Source organism: Leptodactylus fuscus, chromosome 11, assembly GCF_031893055.1.
Source record: "Leptodactylus fuscus isolate aLepFus1 chromosome 11, aLepFus1.hap2, whole genome shotgun sequence".
Taxonomy (NCBI): Eukaryota; Metazoa; Chordata; class Amphibia; order Anura; family Leptodactylidae; genus Leptodactylus; species Leptodactylus fuscus.
Window position 1 is genome coordinate 46,751,044 of NC_134275.1, and position 16,313 is coordinate 46,767,356.

General features: G+C 42.5%; 1 protein-coding gene across 1 annotated transcript in view; it reads right to left on the reverse strand.

Moving 5' to 3' along the window:
- LOC142184599 (discoidin domain-containing receptor 2-like) overlaps positions 1-16,313 on the reverse strand; it is a 71,798-nt gene that overhangs the window by 36,620 nt on the left and 18,865 nt on the right. The window contains exon 2 of the mRNA XM_075259578.1: positions 4,161-4,268. The gene's annotated coding sequence lies outside the window, so the exon portion shown is untranslated. The remainder of the gene's footprint in view (positions 1-4,160; positions 4,269-16,313) is intronic.

Genomic DNA, 16,313 nt, shown 5'->3' on the forward strand with positions numbered 1-16,313 from the left:
GGTTCACCGACCTTATCCTTATGAGTCGGGGGAACTACTGGAGGCTTCCACCAGTCAGGAACCTGGTGTCACTGAACAGTCAGCTGTGCCTGGGCCTAGACAAATTCAACCTCACTGCCTGGAGGCTAACCGCGCCATACGCGCAGACAGAGGATTGTCCCAGGGAGTGCTAAGTACCTTAGCCCATTCAAGAGCAGAGGCAACCAATCAGAGCTACCAAAGGATCGCCCGGATATTCCGAGATTGGTGTACAGGCAGCCACCGCGATCCAGACAGAGATGCAGTCCTAGAGTTCTTACAGAACGGCCTGGAGAGAGGACTAGCACCTGCCACCCTCAAGGTTCAAGTGTCAGCTCTATCTGCTCTCCTGGAGACACGGTTATCAAAAGATCCTCTTGTCAAACAGTTCCTTAGGGGGGCTGCCAGGCTCCGCCCCCAGGTACGGCCTCCTGTCCCCAGGTGGGACCTGGCCGCGGTTCTACAAGGGCTATGTGCGCCCCCCTTCGAACCATTATCTGAAGTGGACTGGAAGTACCTGTCATTTTAAGTGACCTTTCTGTTGGCAATAACCTCCGCCAAGAGGGTTGGCGAATTGCAGGCTCTAGCAGCCTCCGAACCTTTCATAACTTTCTTTCCTGACAGAGTACAGCTAAGGTTCGTCCCAGGATTCTTGCCGAAGGTACCCACACTTCAGAACACCAATCAAGTGATCACCCTACCGGGTTTCTTTCCCTCCCCTGCCACTGAGCAGGAGGAGAAGCTACACACACTGGATCTGGTAAGAGCACTACGTATCTACCTGGACCGTACAGCACCGTTCCGAAGATCAGAGAATCTTCTGGTTAATGTATTTGGCCACAATAGAGGCGCTAAAGCATCAAAGGTAACCCTGTCTAGATGGATCAGAGAAGCTATCAGCTGTTCCCTACGGGCTCAGAATCTTCCTGTTCCAGATTTCCTACGAGCCCATGCCACCCGATCAGTGGCGACATTATGGGCAGAAACACGGTTCCTCTCTCTAGAGCAGATATGTGCTGCAGCCTCTTGGAGCTCACAGCTGACTTTTGCCAAACACTACAGATTGGACTGGCGTACGGCTGATGCTACAGCATTTGGGCACTCCGTCTTGGCATCAGCCTGCCAGGAGGTCCCGCCCTAGGGGAGATAATACTTGCTAAATCCCCAGTTGTGCTGCTGTTGGGCGTAGGGGGAAAGAAAGATTATGAATGATAATCTGTTTTCCCTTAGCCCAAACAGCAGCACAAGGCTCCCTCCCTAAGAGGTGCTATTGTACAGATTTTGTGTATGTGTGTGTAGCTCTTGGCATAAATTGCTCTCTGTATATCATACTTGTTACTAACACAAGGGAGGAGCATGTCTTCCGGCCTCTTATAGGGGTCAAAAGCTGTTAGGTAATTAAAAATTCCACCTGTCCTAACAGCTCATTAGGGGCAGGAATACCCCAGTTGTGCTGCTGTTTGGGCTAAGGGAAAACAGATTATCATTCATAATCTTTCTGTATTATACTCCAGAGCTGCACTCACTATTCTGCTGGTGCAGTCACTGTGTACATACATTACATTGCTTATCCTGTACTGATCCTGAGTTACATCCTGTATTATACTCCAGATCTGCACTCACTATTCTGCTGGTACAGTCACTGTATACATGCATTACATTACTTACCCTGTACTGTTCCTGAGTTACATCCTGTATTATACTCCAGAGCTGCACTCACTATTCTGCTGGTGCAGTCACTGTGTACATACATTACATTGCTTATCCTGTACTGATCCTGAGTTACATCCTGTATTATACTCCAGAGCTGCGCTCACTATTCTACTGGTGCAGTCACTGTGTACATACATTACATTGCTTATCCTGTACTGATCCTGAGTTACATCCTGTATTATACTCCAGAGCTGCACTCACTATTCTGCTGGTGCAGTCACTGTGTACATACATTACATTACTTATCCTGTACTGATCCTGAGTTACATCCTGTATTATACTCCAGAGCTGTGCTCACTATTCTACTGGTGAAGTCACTGTGTACATACATTGCAATAACTTATCCTGCACTGTGGCATGGCCCCAGAGTTGCAGGGGTTAAACTCCCTTCTGCGTCATATAGTTATTCTAACCTCCTCCCCCACTGCACTTAAACTTTTTTTTCCGGAAACTTCTTTGGGCCAGATGAAATGCATGCTTGGCGGACAGCCCAGCTGGATTCATTCACTGCCAGTGAAAATTCCTGTAGTGGTTGATTACCACGCAACTTGGGGGCAGGGATCGGGAATAAAAATCCTAGGAGCACTCCTCTACTCCATCCCTTGGCCGCCCGGGGCCTGTTTTGCGTGTAGATGGAAAGTTTTGGGTTTTTCACTGCTCCCTTAGCACAGGAGGGGAGGGGGGGGAGATCCTCCCTCATACTTCATTCTTCTTCTGCTTCTTTTGTTCCAATGTGTACAGTATAAGGCAGGATGAACATAGATCATGTACTATCACTCCCAATATGTACCGTGTCATGTACTATCACTCCCAATATGTACCGTGTCATGTAGTATCACTCCCAATATGTACAATGTCATGTACTATCACTCCCAATATGTACCGTGTCATGTAGTATCACTCCCAATATGTACCGTGTCATGTACTATCACTCCCAATATGTACCGTGTCATGTACTATCACTCCCAATATGTACCGTGTCATGTACTATCACTCCCAATATGTACCGTGTCATGTACTATCACTCCCAATATGTACCGTGTCATGTACTATCACTCCAATATGTACCGTGTCATGTACTATCACTCCCAATATGTACCGTGTCACATACTATCATCATTTCATGTGCAAAATGCGCAGCGTAGGTCTCTTCCAGAAGGAGGAAGGAAAGTAGTGTAACATTTATTTCGCTTACTTATATAGCGCCATCATATTCCACTGTGCATATCTGCCAGTGAGGCCATGCTTTGCCCTTTACATGTGCCTGTGAATGCTTGGACTTGTGGTGCTACAACAGCTGGGGAACACATGCAGCAATGGTGGCATTAAAGGACAATGTCATTAGCACAAAGCCAGCCAGATGACCTATTAGGGCATATAGATGTCATTAAAGGGCCTGTACTGAGAGTCCCTTCTTCTAATAACCAGAGTGAGGAAGGGGGCGCTGCAGAGTCTCTCCACCTTTACGATATAATGCAGCTGTGGAGTCATGGAAGGGATCAGCTGCCACGTTACACAGCCCGACTAAAAACAATGGCCTGCCATGTACCGCACACTGTGCCAAGTCATCTCAGGAAAGGGCACCCTTGAGGACTCACCTCTTTGTCTGGACAAAGTGTTTAAATGTTTTGTTTTGTTTTTCAGTGAGGCCAACACCCTTTCTAGAAAGCCTAGTTAGCAAATTGGGTGCTGAAACTAATAGAAATGATTGCTCAGGAACGGTGAGGGCTGGAGAAAAAAAATCCAACTGCTTCAGGATCAGTGGAGGGGTGGCTATTGATGGGTTCAAAGAATTGGAGATGGTGAAGGTGGTGTATAACAAACTTGCCCATTATTTTCAATGACAATGGGCGATCAATTCAACACTAGGGGGAGCCCTCAACCACTGACAACATGGCACTGAGCACTGAAGCCGGAGTTAGTATCAGGGATGAGGACGGGTGTTGTAGCAGCATGTATTAGTGGGACATTCTGCAGACACATAGGGCTGGCACTGAGCCCCGTTCCCATAAATATAAAACAATATACAGCAGGCTTGTATCCATTATCATTGTTTAACCCTGATGTAAACATGAAATCTCTGCTATACTCCAACGCTTAGTCATCTGCAATCTCATCTGTCGATTCACTGCCAAATCTATTTCCCAGTCCCTGTTTCCCCTTCAGCCAACAATTCTGCATATACTATAGCAATGTTCATCCAGGGCAACCTGTTTCGGGAATAGAATTCCAGAAAATAACAGTAAAGACTGACACACAGAGAGAAAGTAGTCACATCAGTGAAGAACTATGAGATACAATTCTATATAACAGTTCAGACTTATATAACCCATCAGCCACTGTTAAGGCTGTGCTTATTGGTCGCCAGCTGGCAAAAAAATTTAGCTAAATTTGTGGTAAAGAGGGAGTAAGGCATATCCTGTACCTACCTCAACTTTCGTCAGACCCTCATGTCTGAAATAGGTGATGAGATTTCCTCAATAGGCTTTGTCCGGTACCCCTTAGACGTCCACTATATCCTTCAAATTTTGGGGTCCCTGCATAAAAAGAAATTACAATATTATATTTCTTTTATTTCTGCATATTTAATAGGGACACTGTTATGTGATTGACTGCAAGCCATTTATCTCAGTTATCAGCCATTGCAGGTACTCAGTTGAACACTACTATATGCATGCCCATATATCCACATCCATATATCTGACTCTTATAGCACTGAGGCACCATCCTAATTTTCAGGTTTATCGTCTCTTTAAATGTTTAGTGGCTGTATTTGTACAATGTGTCCTGTATTTCTATTAATTCAGGACAGTCCATATGGGATGGGGAACTGGCGGAGGGAAATGTGCTGTGTTATCAAAAGTTCATCGTCGCCCAGGGAGAGGGTGGACCACAGAGGCTGGAGTTCCACATCAGGTCATTGCTGTATCCTGGCCCAGATTTGGGAAGCAGAAAGCAAGGAAATAATTCAGACTCCGTACTGTAGAGCATTTACCCCTGATGCATCCTATTAGAAATGGATTCAAGATAGCATGGGGGTACCATGGCATGACAGTCATCTCAGGCCCAACTAAAACATGTGTAACTAGTGGTCTAATAACAGAGCAATTCTAAGAATTATAATAGAGTCAGGAAGGGGTGGGGCTTTGGAAAGATGAAAGGGCGGAGTTCTTAAGGAGGAAGAACCGCCTACTGTAGTGAAAGAGTAAATATAGCAAAGCAACACTTAAAGGCATGAAAATCCAATGTGGGTGTTATTCTGTTCTTATATACTGATTGTATCTATGACTAAATCACTGTGGACATTCCCTTTAAGAATATATACTGGAATGAAGCTCTTCCTTTAATTAACATGGCCCCTATTGTAAGTAAACACCAAGTGAAGCATCCTCACTTTTTTAGTTTGTATTTCTGAATAATACATATATATATATATATATATATATATATATATATAATCCCATGGAAACAGTCAGCAAGCTGCTGCTAACAGATCTATCAATCTTATTCATAGATTATTCACACTGTTTGGGGTTTTCGTATGTTAAAGAGGTTCTTCAGGACATAAAAACTAATGGCCTATCCATGAAGGGTCCGACCCACAAGACCACCCTCTCTCCACTTTCCCTTCATTGTTTACACAGATACAGCAGCCCATCCTCTTCATGGTCCCAGAGGTCAGACTCCCAATGTTGAAACCCTGACCTACCCCAAGTCATAGACGAACCCTTTAATGTAGTTAATATTGTCATAGAACCATAATAACATTCAGCAGCTTGTTGATGGTTTCTAGACGTCTTCATGCTGATGGTTTTCAACAGCAACATATATTTTTTCTTTATTGTTTAAAGTTAATATAGGGTGAATTTATGGACCAAAATGCTTGTGATCTAATATTTAACCACTTACTTGTTTTCTATACAGATCATCCTGTCCAACTTTACAGCAAAGATTGAATGGAAACACAATTGTGTGAGTAACCATATGATCAAATGTGAAAGATATTCTTATTGATGGCCATGCCAGAGAGTGACACAGGTAGAAAGGTATTTCACTACATAACCATGTAACATCGTAAAGAGACAGAGATTAGCCGATCAGACACTGCTGAGTAAGCAATGCTATAAATCTACTAATCCAGCATAATCCAAAAAATTGACTTTCTGGAGGCCTTCTACCCACTGCAGTAAATTTTATACGCTTTTCGATAAACTTTCACTATTCCAGAGCATTGAATAATTTGGAACCAAATATTCTCATTAGAAGACCTTGAAAACAGTGCTTGACCCCAGTGGGGCCTAAAGGCAATTTAGTAAACCACATAACCTATCGGTATGTTTCTGGTATGTGGGATATATACAAATGCCATGCCAGGATTTGAACCCACAGCCTCTGGCTTTATACCATAGATTTCCAACACCATGTGTCCGAGAGAATGTAGAAATAGTCTTAGCACAGTGGCTCGTTTTAGTGCATGGTTGGCAATGGTGCTCCAGATTGCACTAAGCAAATTCTAGGTCAGTTTTGGGCTATTGGATGCTCGGGAGATGGATGGGTTAGTTGAATCTGTTCGACAAGGCTTGTTTTGGTGGTTGGGTTGAAGTCACACCACTCATGGAGATGAGGTCGATGAGGTTAGGATGTGAGGATAGACTTCAAGGGATTAAAGTTTGGTCAGTGGGTTTTGACTTAGAACTTGACACTTTGGAAGCATGAGTTAGGATGCCAAATTTTGGTTGAAGGTTCAGTCCAACCAAGTGTGTAGGTCGTAGTTTTCACCCAATGGATTTATCATTTCCCCTATGAGTCTACTCAACAGTATCTTTCTAACCATGGAAGGTCCTCCGTGAGCTCTGGAAATCTTTAGATGAAGAATAACGTCATCCCTCTCATCTGTCAAAATACTTCTGAATGGGAAAAAGTGTTATATTACAGTATTACATGAGTTTCCACTTAGCCGCAAAGCCATATTTTAGGTGGAACCTTAATCAGGCTCATCGATCTCCGAGGGAGCTTCACTGTTGGTTATGAAAAGGGATAAATTTTGAAGAGGCTTCAAAATTAACTCAACACCCACAAAGTGGGCACTATAACAGTACAAATGCTTAATATAAGGATAAACCACAGAATATTCCACTGACACTTCCAGACTGCCAAACCTGGCAGACAAAATGGGAAGGAGGTGGAAACGCCACCATACTGATGTTTCCCAAAAGGTTCCTAGACATTCATATTATGGATGAACAACACTAGAGTTCTAGAGTAAATCAGGTTTTCGGAGCCTGAATGAATGGTGTGATGGCAATAAACAGTAGGTCAGCGGCCGGGTCACTCTTGACATCTGGAGCATAATGTGTTATGTTACACAGATGTGCATCTCCTGATTTCTCCAAACATCTCTGAGAATGGCTCTCCTCAGTCCATGCATCTGCCGGAGATAATCAGTCCCAGGGAGCTGAAAAGAATCTGGACATCACGTTGTAATCATCAAGAGCTTTCCTTCATTATCATATAAGACGTCATAAGAAAACCATCTGTACTCAACATGGAGTAGTCCAGAGCTAATATCTAGATATTCACAATAGCTGGATGTAACTTTTCGTCATCTCATAGATAGTTTTCTTTACAAAAACATCATTACCTAAGATTATAAATCTGATGCTATAAAAGAAAAATACTACTACAATACTACTGCCTACATACAAGACTATAACTACTATAATACTGTTCCCTATGTACAAGAATATAACTACTATAATACTACCTCCTATGTACATGAATATAACTACTATAATACTACCACCTATGTACAAGAATATAACTACTATAATACTGCTCACCATGTACAAGAATATAACTACTATAATACTACCTCCTAAGTACATGAGTATAACTACTATAATACTACCACCTATGTACAAGAATATAACTACTATAATACTGCTCCTATGTGCAAGAATATAACTACTATAATACCGCCCCTATGTACAAGAATATAACTACTATAATACTGCCCCTATGTACAAAATATAACTACTATAATACTGCCCCTATATACAAGAATATAACTACTATAATACTACTCCTATGTACAAGAATATAACTACTATAATACTACCACCTATGTACAAGAATATAACTACTATAATACTACCACCTATGTAAAAGAATATAACTACTATAATACTGCTCCTATGTACAAGAATATAACTACTATAATACTACCACCTATGTACAAGAATATAACTACTATAACACTGCTCCTATGTACAAGTATATAACTTTTATAGTACTACCCCATAGCACTTCAGAGGGTCACATACTAAATATCTTTTGCACCTTCTACATGCATTTGGTACTTATATACAGAGCCCTTAGAAAGTTCTTGGAGATTAGTAATAGTCAGGGGCTATATGTGACTTGATTGTGATGAATAAGATTAGACACATACATTATTAGTTTATTATGACGTATGCGGATATTTACTTCATATATTACCAGGAATTTTAGGCTGTGTGCTGTATGTTAGTCACAGAATGGCTGTTTGCATAGCTAACATTACTTACTCCATATGTACAGTACCCTCACTATACTGCCCCAATTCCCAGTTGAAGGAAACAGTATTTCTTTCTTATGGATGACACTGATTGAACCTGGTCTTAATAATATGTTATCTGGAGCCAAGGAAAGTGCCCCCACCCCCGCAGAGACTTAGGGAAGGGGGTTCTGTCAGCTGCAGCTCTGATTTTGGAATGCACTTACAGTATGATGAATGATCAGGATGAAGTCTGGAAGTCATTACTGCTTGTATCTATGAGCTTATCTGAATAGACTTCCTACAATACTGTACACACCACAGCATAAATAATGTGCATAATGTATGTTCTCTACACAGTACTAACAAGAGTCTGCATTCTAACAAATCCAGTAATATAGACATAGGGGCAGTATTATAGTAGTTATATTCATGTTATATGTGTTATATAGTTATATTCTTGAACACAGAGGGCAGTTGCATAACTAGGAATGGCGGGTCCCCGTGGCAAAATTTTGACATGACTACCCCCCCAGCGAAGCCGAAGACCGACCACCCTTAACCCCTCCACACTCACATTCCTGCGCGCTCTATTATGCCCCATAGTGGCCCCTGCCCCACTGTGAACACCCATGAACAATTATCTTTTAAGATCCCAGAGTATCGGAGAAAGAGAGGGGATATCAACATAAAAAACACTGTTACTTACCTCTCCCTGGCTCCGCTGCACTCCTCGGTGGTGACGGCTATCTTCAATGACGTCCGAGACGTCACATGACCTGGGACGCAGACCCGGGTCATGTGACGTTGGGACATCACAGAAGTAGGCCCGAAGCCTATCTGGAACCCAGAGAGGTAAGTAACAGTGTTTTTTATGTTGCCTTACCTCTCCTGGGCCTCCAATCATTATACTCGGGGGTCTGAAAAGACCCCCCCCCTCCCCCGAGTATAATAATAGTTTTCTTGGGGCCCGTGGCGTCACTTACCAATCCCAGCTCCTGCCAGGATCGATAAGTAAATAGGGCCCGCTACCAGCTGGAGTAACTCCAGCTGATAATGGCCTATTAAGAAAAAAAAAAAAACGCAGTGGTAGCGGCTGTCGCCAGGCCCCTAATGTCCGTTTTTTAGTAGTTATATTCTTGTACATTGAGGGCAGTATTATAGTAGTTATAATCTTGTACATAGAGGGCAGTATTATAGTAGTTATAATCTTGTACATAGAGGGCAGTATTATAGTCGTTACACACTGTCTTTTTCTATATATTTCTTTATCACGTAATGATTTGTACAGAAATTTATCACCTACTGTCAAACAACTGGAGGCCATGTGTAATGAATGATGATTTCATACAAATATTCCCAGTATGTCTCTGCCTGGATTAATAGATGAAATACCAGAAGAATGTAGTAAACAAGAGTTAGTGGAGTAGAGAAACATGGGTATTAAGCACACAATGTTGTCATCGGTGGTCTCCAGCCTATAGCACTCCAGCTGTTGCGAAACTCTAACTTCCAGCTGCCAGGGCATCCTGGTTGTTGTAGTTCTATAACAGCTGGAGAACAGCAGCGCCTCTAGATGTTAATGTGACTATAAATGTGTTTTTTGTTTGTTGGCAAGTCTCTATGATCTCTATATATCCATGGTGATTGACACAAAAAATGGAGAGGACTATGTCTAGTGCTATTGCAATTCTCAAGATCATTCCCTATTCTCTGCTCTCTGACTCTGGGTCTGTGGCTGGCACAAGGCCTGGACACAGCTGGGAGTTAGTCCATAAAAACAAAGAAAAGTAAGCTCGGATACAACTGAGCGAAACCACAACACAGCAAGCTCTCGACTCCAGGAAACGGGATTCTTGTAGGAGAGAAGCAAACATGGGATGTGTTCCTCATCCCGGATCTTTGTTAAGGGCTTCCTCAAAGGCAGAGGAGGTCTGCTGCACCACAACCCCTCAAACATCATCTCTTCAACAACTCTACAAGATTGGGACGGTCAATGAGGATGAGATGTTGCAATGTGTCACCACCACTTAAGACCCATTCATTCACACTCATGTTTGCCAAGAGTCCTGCTGCGCTCTCGGTGTCCTCAGCTGTCCAGTACATACATTCCTGTGGTCTCCTACCACCCTGGTACAAAGAATTGCAATCCAGCTGACAATGCTTACACAGCCTATAACATAGACATACCTGTGACTACATCACCACCACCACTAGAGCCATTTCATCCCTCATGGTTATAAGATCTCCTTCTGATGACAAATGTGCTATTGACTAGCTAGTTCTTCTCAGGAGGGGTTAAAAGTCTAAAAGATACCTCAGTTCAGAAAACCATTATTAGCCAGTGAGACATTCCAGCCCATATACAAAGAAGTTCCTATAAAAAATTTGGACACCCATGAGACCCTTGAGTTTCAGAGAATTCATGTATCAAGGAACCTTGAGCTTGGACATCCATAAATGTTTGGTATCTGATTCGATTGTGTGGGATCTGTAGGGTTTTAGCAATTCATATGCAAGGAACCTTGAGGTTGGGCACCCATTAATGTATGGTTTCTCAGAAAGTTCATAAATCTCCCAGAGATCTTAAATTTAATGGGCCACTATCTGATGGGATCTATAACTTCCAAGACTGATTGTAGTAGTAGTTGTTCGAAAGTTGTTCATATAAGAACATATACGTTAGACATCCATGATAACGTGATCTGTAAAGTCCAAAACAGTTTCTGACAAGGTGGGCGATGAACTGGTGTGATTTATGAGGTCCAGACAATTCATAGTTGTTATAGGAAACTTGAAGTTGGACATATATGGTCTGATAGGATCTGTAAGGTCTCAGACGATTCAGAGCTCTTGGTCGGTAATAATCTGATGGTATCTGTAAGTGTGGCTAGTTCATGTAAGAACCTTGTAGATGAACATCCATTATTTCAATTAATCTGTCAAGTCTATGCCAGTTCCTAGCTCCTACTAGAAACTTGAATTTGGTGGGCCATGATGAGCTGATGGGCTCTGTAAGATCCAAAAAGTTCATAGCTTGTATAATTAAGAATCTTAAATATTGTGATCCATGATCTGATGGAATCAGTAAGGTTGCTGGTTCATATAGAATTTGGACATCAATGCTGGAGATGTAATGACTGAGACAGTTCTTAAGTCCTATTTGAACCTTGAATTTGATGATCCTTAATCTGATGGGATCTATCAGGTTCCAGACAATTCATGCATACTACAGGAGATGGTGTGTTGAGCATACATGGTCTGATTGGGTCTGTAAGGTCCAAGACAGTTCATAACTCTTATAAGAATGTTGAAGTTGGTGGGTCTTGATCTGATGGCATTTTTAAGTTGGTGAGCCATGACTCAATGGAATCTGAAAGAATACCGATTTTTTTGAAACTCCTACAGAAATCTTGAAGATTGTAGGCCATGACCTTATAGCATCTATAAGGTCCCAGATAGTTTGTAGCTCTGACAAGAACCTTTAAGTTGGTGGCCATTATCTCAAGGTCCTTGACAGTACATAGCGCCTATAAAAAAAACTTTTTAAGAGTGTAGGCTATGATCTGATGGGATGTGTAGGTTTCAGGACAGTCATATCTCCTATAAAAACCTTAAAATTCCCATGTCATGACCTCATAGTATCTGTAAGGTCTCAGATAGTTTGTTACTCCAACTAGAATCTTGAAGTTGTTGGTGTCAAGACCTAATCGGCTCTACAAAGTCCCAGATATTTTGTAGCTTGGACAGGAACCTCGAAGTTGTTCGGTCATGGGTGGCCTAATGAGTTCTATTAGGTCCCAGGCAGCTTGTGGTTTCTATTAGAGATGAGCGAACACTATTCGAAACAGCCGTTTCAAATAGCACGCTCCCATAGAAATGAATGGAAGCGGCCGGCACACTGACTTTGCCGGCAGCCGGCCTCTTAACCCCCGCTGGCTACGTTCATTCATTTCTATTTCTACGTCTGTTTCGAATAGTGTTTGCTCATCTCTAGTTCCTATAACAAATGTAAGGTTGGTGGCCCATGTTCTGATAGCATATTAGTCCCCTTCCACTGAGGGCCAAAATCTGTATAGACCCAATACCTTTAAGCCTGGCTCTGCTATGATAAAGACTTTATATTCGGATGCTGGATGAAACTGAGAGACCAAGTCAATGAGGTTTTTCCTCAGGAAAATAGGTGAAAATATAGAATTTCACACACAGATACATGGTATAATGATACATATTACTATAACCTTAATCGATACTGGTTGTGTGTCCCTATTGTGTGCACTGCTGAGCAGCTGTGTATGGGGCGGTGCTGTAGCCCAAGTGATTGACAACTCTGCTCTGAAACAATAGACTCTGTATATGTCCTGTACACATCATATAGGTGTGTCTGTAAAAATATCCTACAATGCTGATCCCCCCTGACAGCAGCACAATCCCCGATCATTATCGTGCTATTACGCTACAGAACATTGTTGGGGCTCACAATTTACATAGTGTTAATCTCACTGCTAATCCTGGAGGTAAATCTAGTCCAAGCAGATACTTTAAAGTTAGACATCCCTCTAAGTCTGTCATGGCAGTGCTCCAGCTCTTAGTTACTGCCGGCTACAGAGTGGGTGTCGGGAACAGGATTTCTTTATGGTTTAGTTTAGGAGCCGAGTTCATTGTGATGCTTGTGAGAAAGTAATGCAGGAATTAAGTGCCAACATAACAGGGGGAAAGAGGATAAAAGTGAACTGATGGGGGGATATTTAAAGGGCGCAGTCCATAAAACCTATAAAGTATATTGTCATATGTCCTCATATTCCCACAGATGCTCTCATATTCTTACGTATACATCCATACATCATCATAGACAACCACATTATTATAATCTAATATATCCTCATACCTTCTAATATATCCTCAAAAATTCTATAGCACCCACATATACCCACATACTCTCTCTTATATCCTTATATACCCTCAATTACCCACATGCACTCTCATATTCCCATATATTAACTCATATAACCTAATATACCCAGGTCTGTTTTAACACATTGGTGGGCCCTGTGCAAAGATTTCATAAGTGGGCTCCCCCCCATCACCACCACCTAAAAATACTGACCTAAGCAAATTATAATGCTCCCTCAATGGTCTCCAGATAGTATTATGCCACTTAGTGGCTATCACATAGTATAATGGATCCCTAGTGGCCCTATACAATATGCTCCTTATAATGTCGACCTCCAGGTTACCCCCTACAGATTCATGTCCTCTTCCAGGTTGCCCCAACAAATTCAGGTCTCCCCCCCCATCCCTGTTGTTGCCCACACTGTGCCACCCCTCCAAGTTGCTCTCACCATATCATGCCCCCACAGTATCATGTCTTCAACCCAGGCTGCCCCCACAATATCAAGTCCTCTCCCCCTTCAGGTTTCCCCCACAGTATCATGTAGACAGGACATACTGATTTCAGCTGATCCCTATTTTTCACAAATGTGGGAGATGTTGACCATTTCTTCTAATGGGCATAGAACCAGCTGATGCCTACATGTCATGAAAATAGACAAAATCATTCCTACATTCAAAAAAGTGGGACAAGCTGATCCCTACGTATTATGACCGTGAGACAAGCTGATCTGTACTTATGATGAATACTAGACCCTTGAATATAGGAGCTAATCCCTACTTCTCATGACCATGATGGTTACTTCTCATGAAGGTGAGACAAGTTGATCTGTACACTTGTTGGACCTCTGAATATCGGGGCTAACTCCTACTTCTCATGACAATAGGACCATCTGATCTTTACTTCTCATGAAGGTGCGACAAGCTGATCTCTACTTATTGGACCTCTGAATATCAGGGCTAATTCCTACTTCTCATGACAATGGGACCAGCTGATCTTTAATACCGATGAAGGGCAAAAGGTGACTTGTACTTATTTTAAATATTGAACCAGCTGATCCCTACTCATGCTAATGGAACCAAATAATCCTTACAGCTTGTAAAAGTGGGACAAGCTGAATCTTCTTATCTTAGTGGTTAAGACAAGCCTATGTCTACCTTTTTTATCCCTTTTTGATCCCTACTTCTTAGACAGTATAAAAGGTTGAGTGGGAAAACCTGATCCCTACTTCTTAGAAAGTAGAAAAGGATGATCTCTACTTATCATGAAAACCGGAACAGTGGATCTCTACTTTTTATGACAACGGCAAACTGAGCGAGTTCATCCCTATTTGCCAAATGTGGATAAGCTGATCTCTAAACCCAAAATATGGAACAATGAGAATAACTGATCCCTACCTCCTCACGATGGTGGAAAAACTAGAATGGACATCTTCTTGGACCAGCCCCATCTCAACCTATATGTATATACAACAGGGAACAAGTTATGTTAGTGACCCCCTCAGTGATACTGACAGCTTTGCTAGCCATTGCAATAGTATAAGCACCCCTAATGGCTGTAGCTGAACAGTTTGATCATTCTCATATGTTCCTGTGTCTCAGAGTGACCAGTGGGTTTCCATGTGAACACTCTGGTGTTGACTGTGGGTGTTTTGGCAGCAGCACCTCAGCCCCGTAGCTGCATATCCTTCTATGGCCGTCTAGTGAATTTCTCCTCTTAATTTACATTACTGCGGGCTTAGCTCTTAGGACAATCTGCTCTTCCCGTTACATGACGGGCCTGGGCCTGGGGTGTCTCGGGGCTCGGATACCCTCCCCATGAGCAATGCTCATCTGTTTACATGTGGATCATTGATGCAGCAATTACAGGACGCCGATGGTCTATCAACAAATGAATGAGTTTATTCAGCACGGGTAAACAGTGTGGCGGCTTTATTATTCTTGTATACAGGAATTGTATGATCCGGGCCGAGACTCCCTGCACAATATAGGATTGTATTCATCCTTGTGTGGTCCAGACGGAGACAAATATCCCCCTGTCACACCACATCCACTACTGTCAAGTAGAACACATCCGTGACTGGACGCATATTATATTTTATATACATATTTACTCATATTACAAGATTATACAATAATTCCCCGGGGGACATTGCTGCTTGGCCAGAATAGCTAAAGCAGATTACGGCAGCCATGTTGAGAAGCTATAGAGTGATCCTTTAGTCATAGAGTAACCCAGTCTGCATAGAAGTGCACAGTGCCTGCCCATTGGCCCTGTCTGCAAGATCTTACATGGAATTACCTGAGAAATAAGTAGCACACCCAAGTGAATAAATATCAGATTTACATTAATGGGTTGTACTATTAAGGACACTTATATCACTGGGGATCGAACCACTAGGTCTCCCAGCAATAAGGAGGAAAAGAATTATAAATCCCCTTAAAGTCTCCTTGAGAATGGAGCCCAAAGCACTTGTGTGACCAGCACTTCGTTCACTGTTACCAGGGCTGACACCTATGGAGCCATATCTTAGTCATAGAGTCTCCGAGGCTTCATAGAAATGCACAATCCCGGTTCTGTAATGATAGGCGAGTATGGTCCTAGAAGTGAATGTGGCCTAGAGGGTCAGTAGCATTCCCAGTGGGTTGTATCATGGGCCATAACAAAATTTTGGGTATCTGCTGTCAATTTGCCAAGCTTAAAGGCAGCCATATACATTCAATAGCTATTCTCCAGACCCCCTCCTACACTTGTGTTGTGAATGGGAGTGCCTGGTGAAAGGGGAGCAAAGTGCCTGACATAGACTCTGAAAATACTGTCTGAACACCTTCTGACTACACTGTCCGTTATATTCAGGTAATCCAGCATAAACTAGCAAGTTTGGCCAACCTTGGTCTCATGTATAAGGGTTCTGGTGGCAGTTCCCCTTTAAGCTGTGCCTTTAGTCTCAGTAGAGGGTTAATCGGGTAGAGGACATGCCAGCGGGCAATATTTCATCATACTGTCCATCAGCCCTCAGACTTGTCTGCAGTCCAGTGGATGAGATGATGACGGTTAGAGAATTAAGCAGGTCTTTGTTTGTTGAGAGCTGTGGGAGGCGATGTCAGAAGTGCCACTCCTTATCCTGGCACATGTCCATGGCAGAGAGAGAAGACA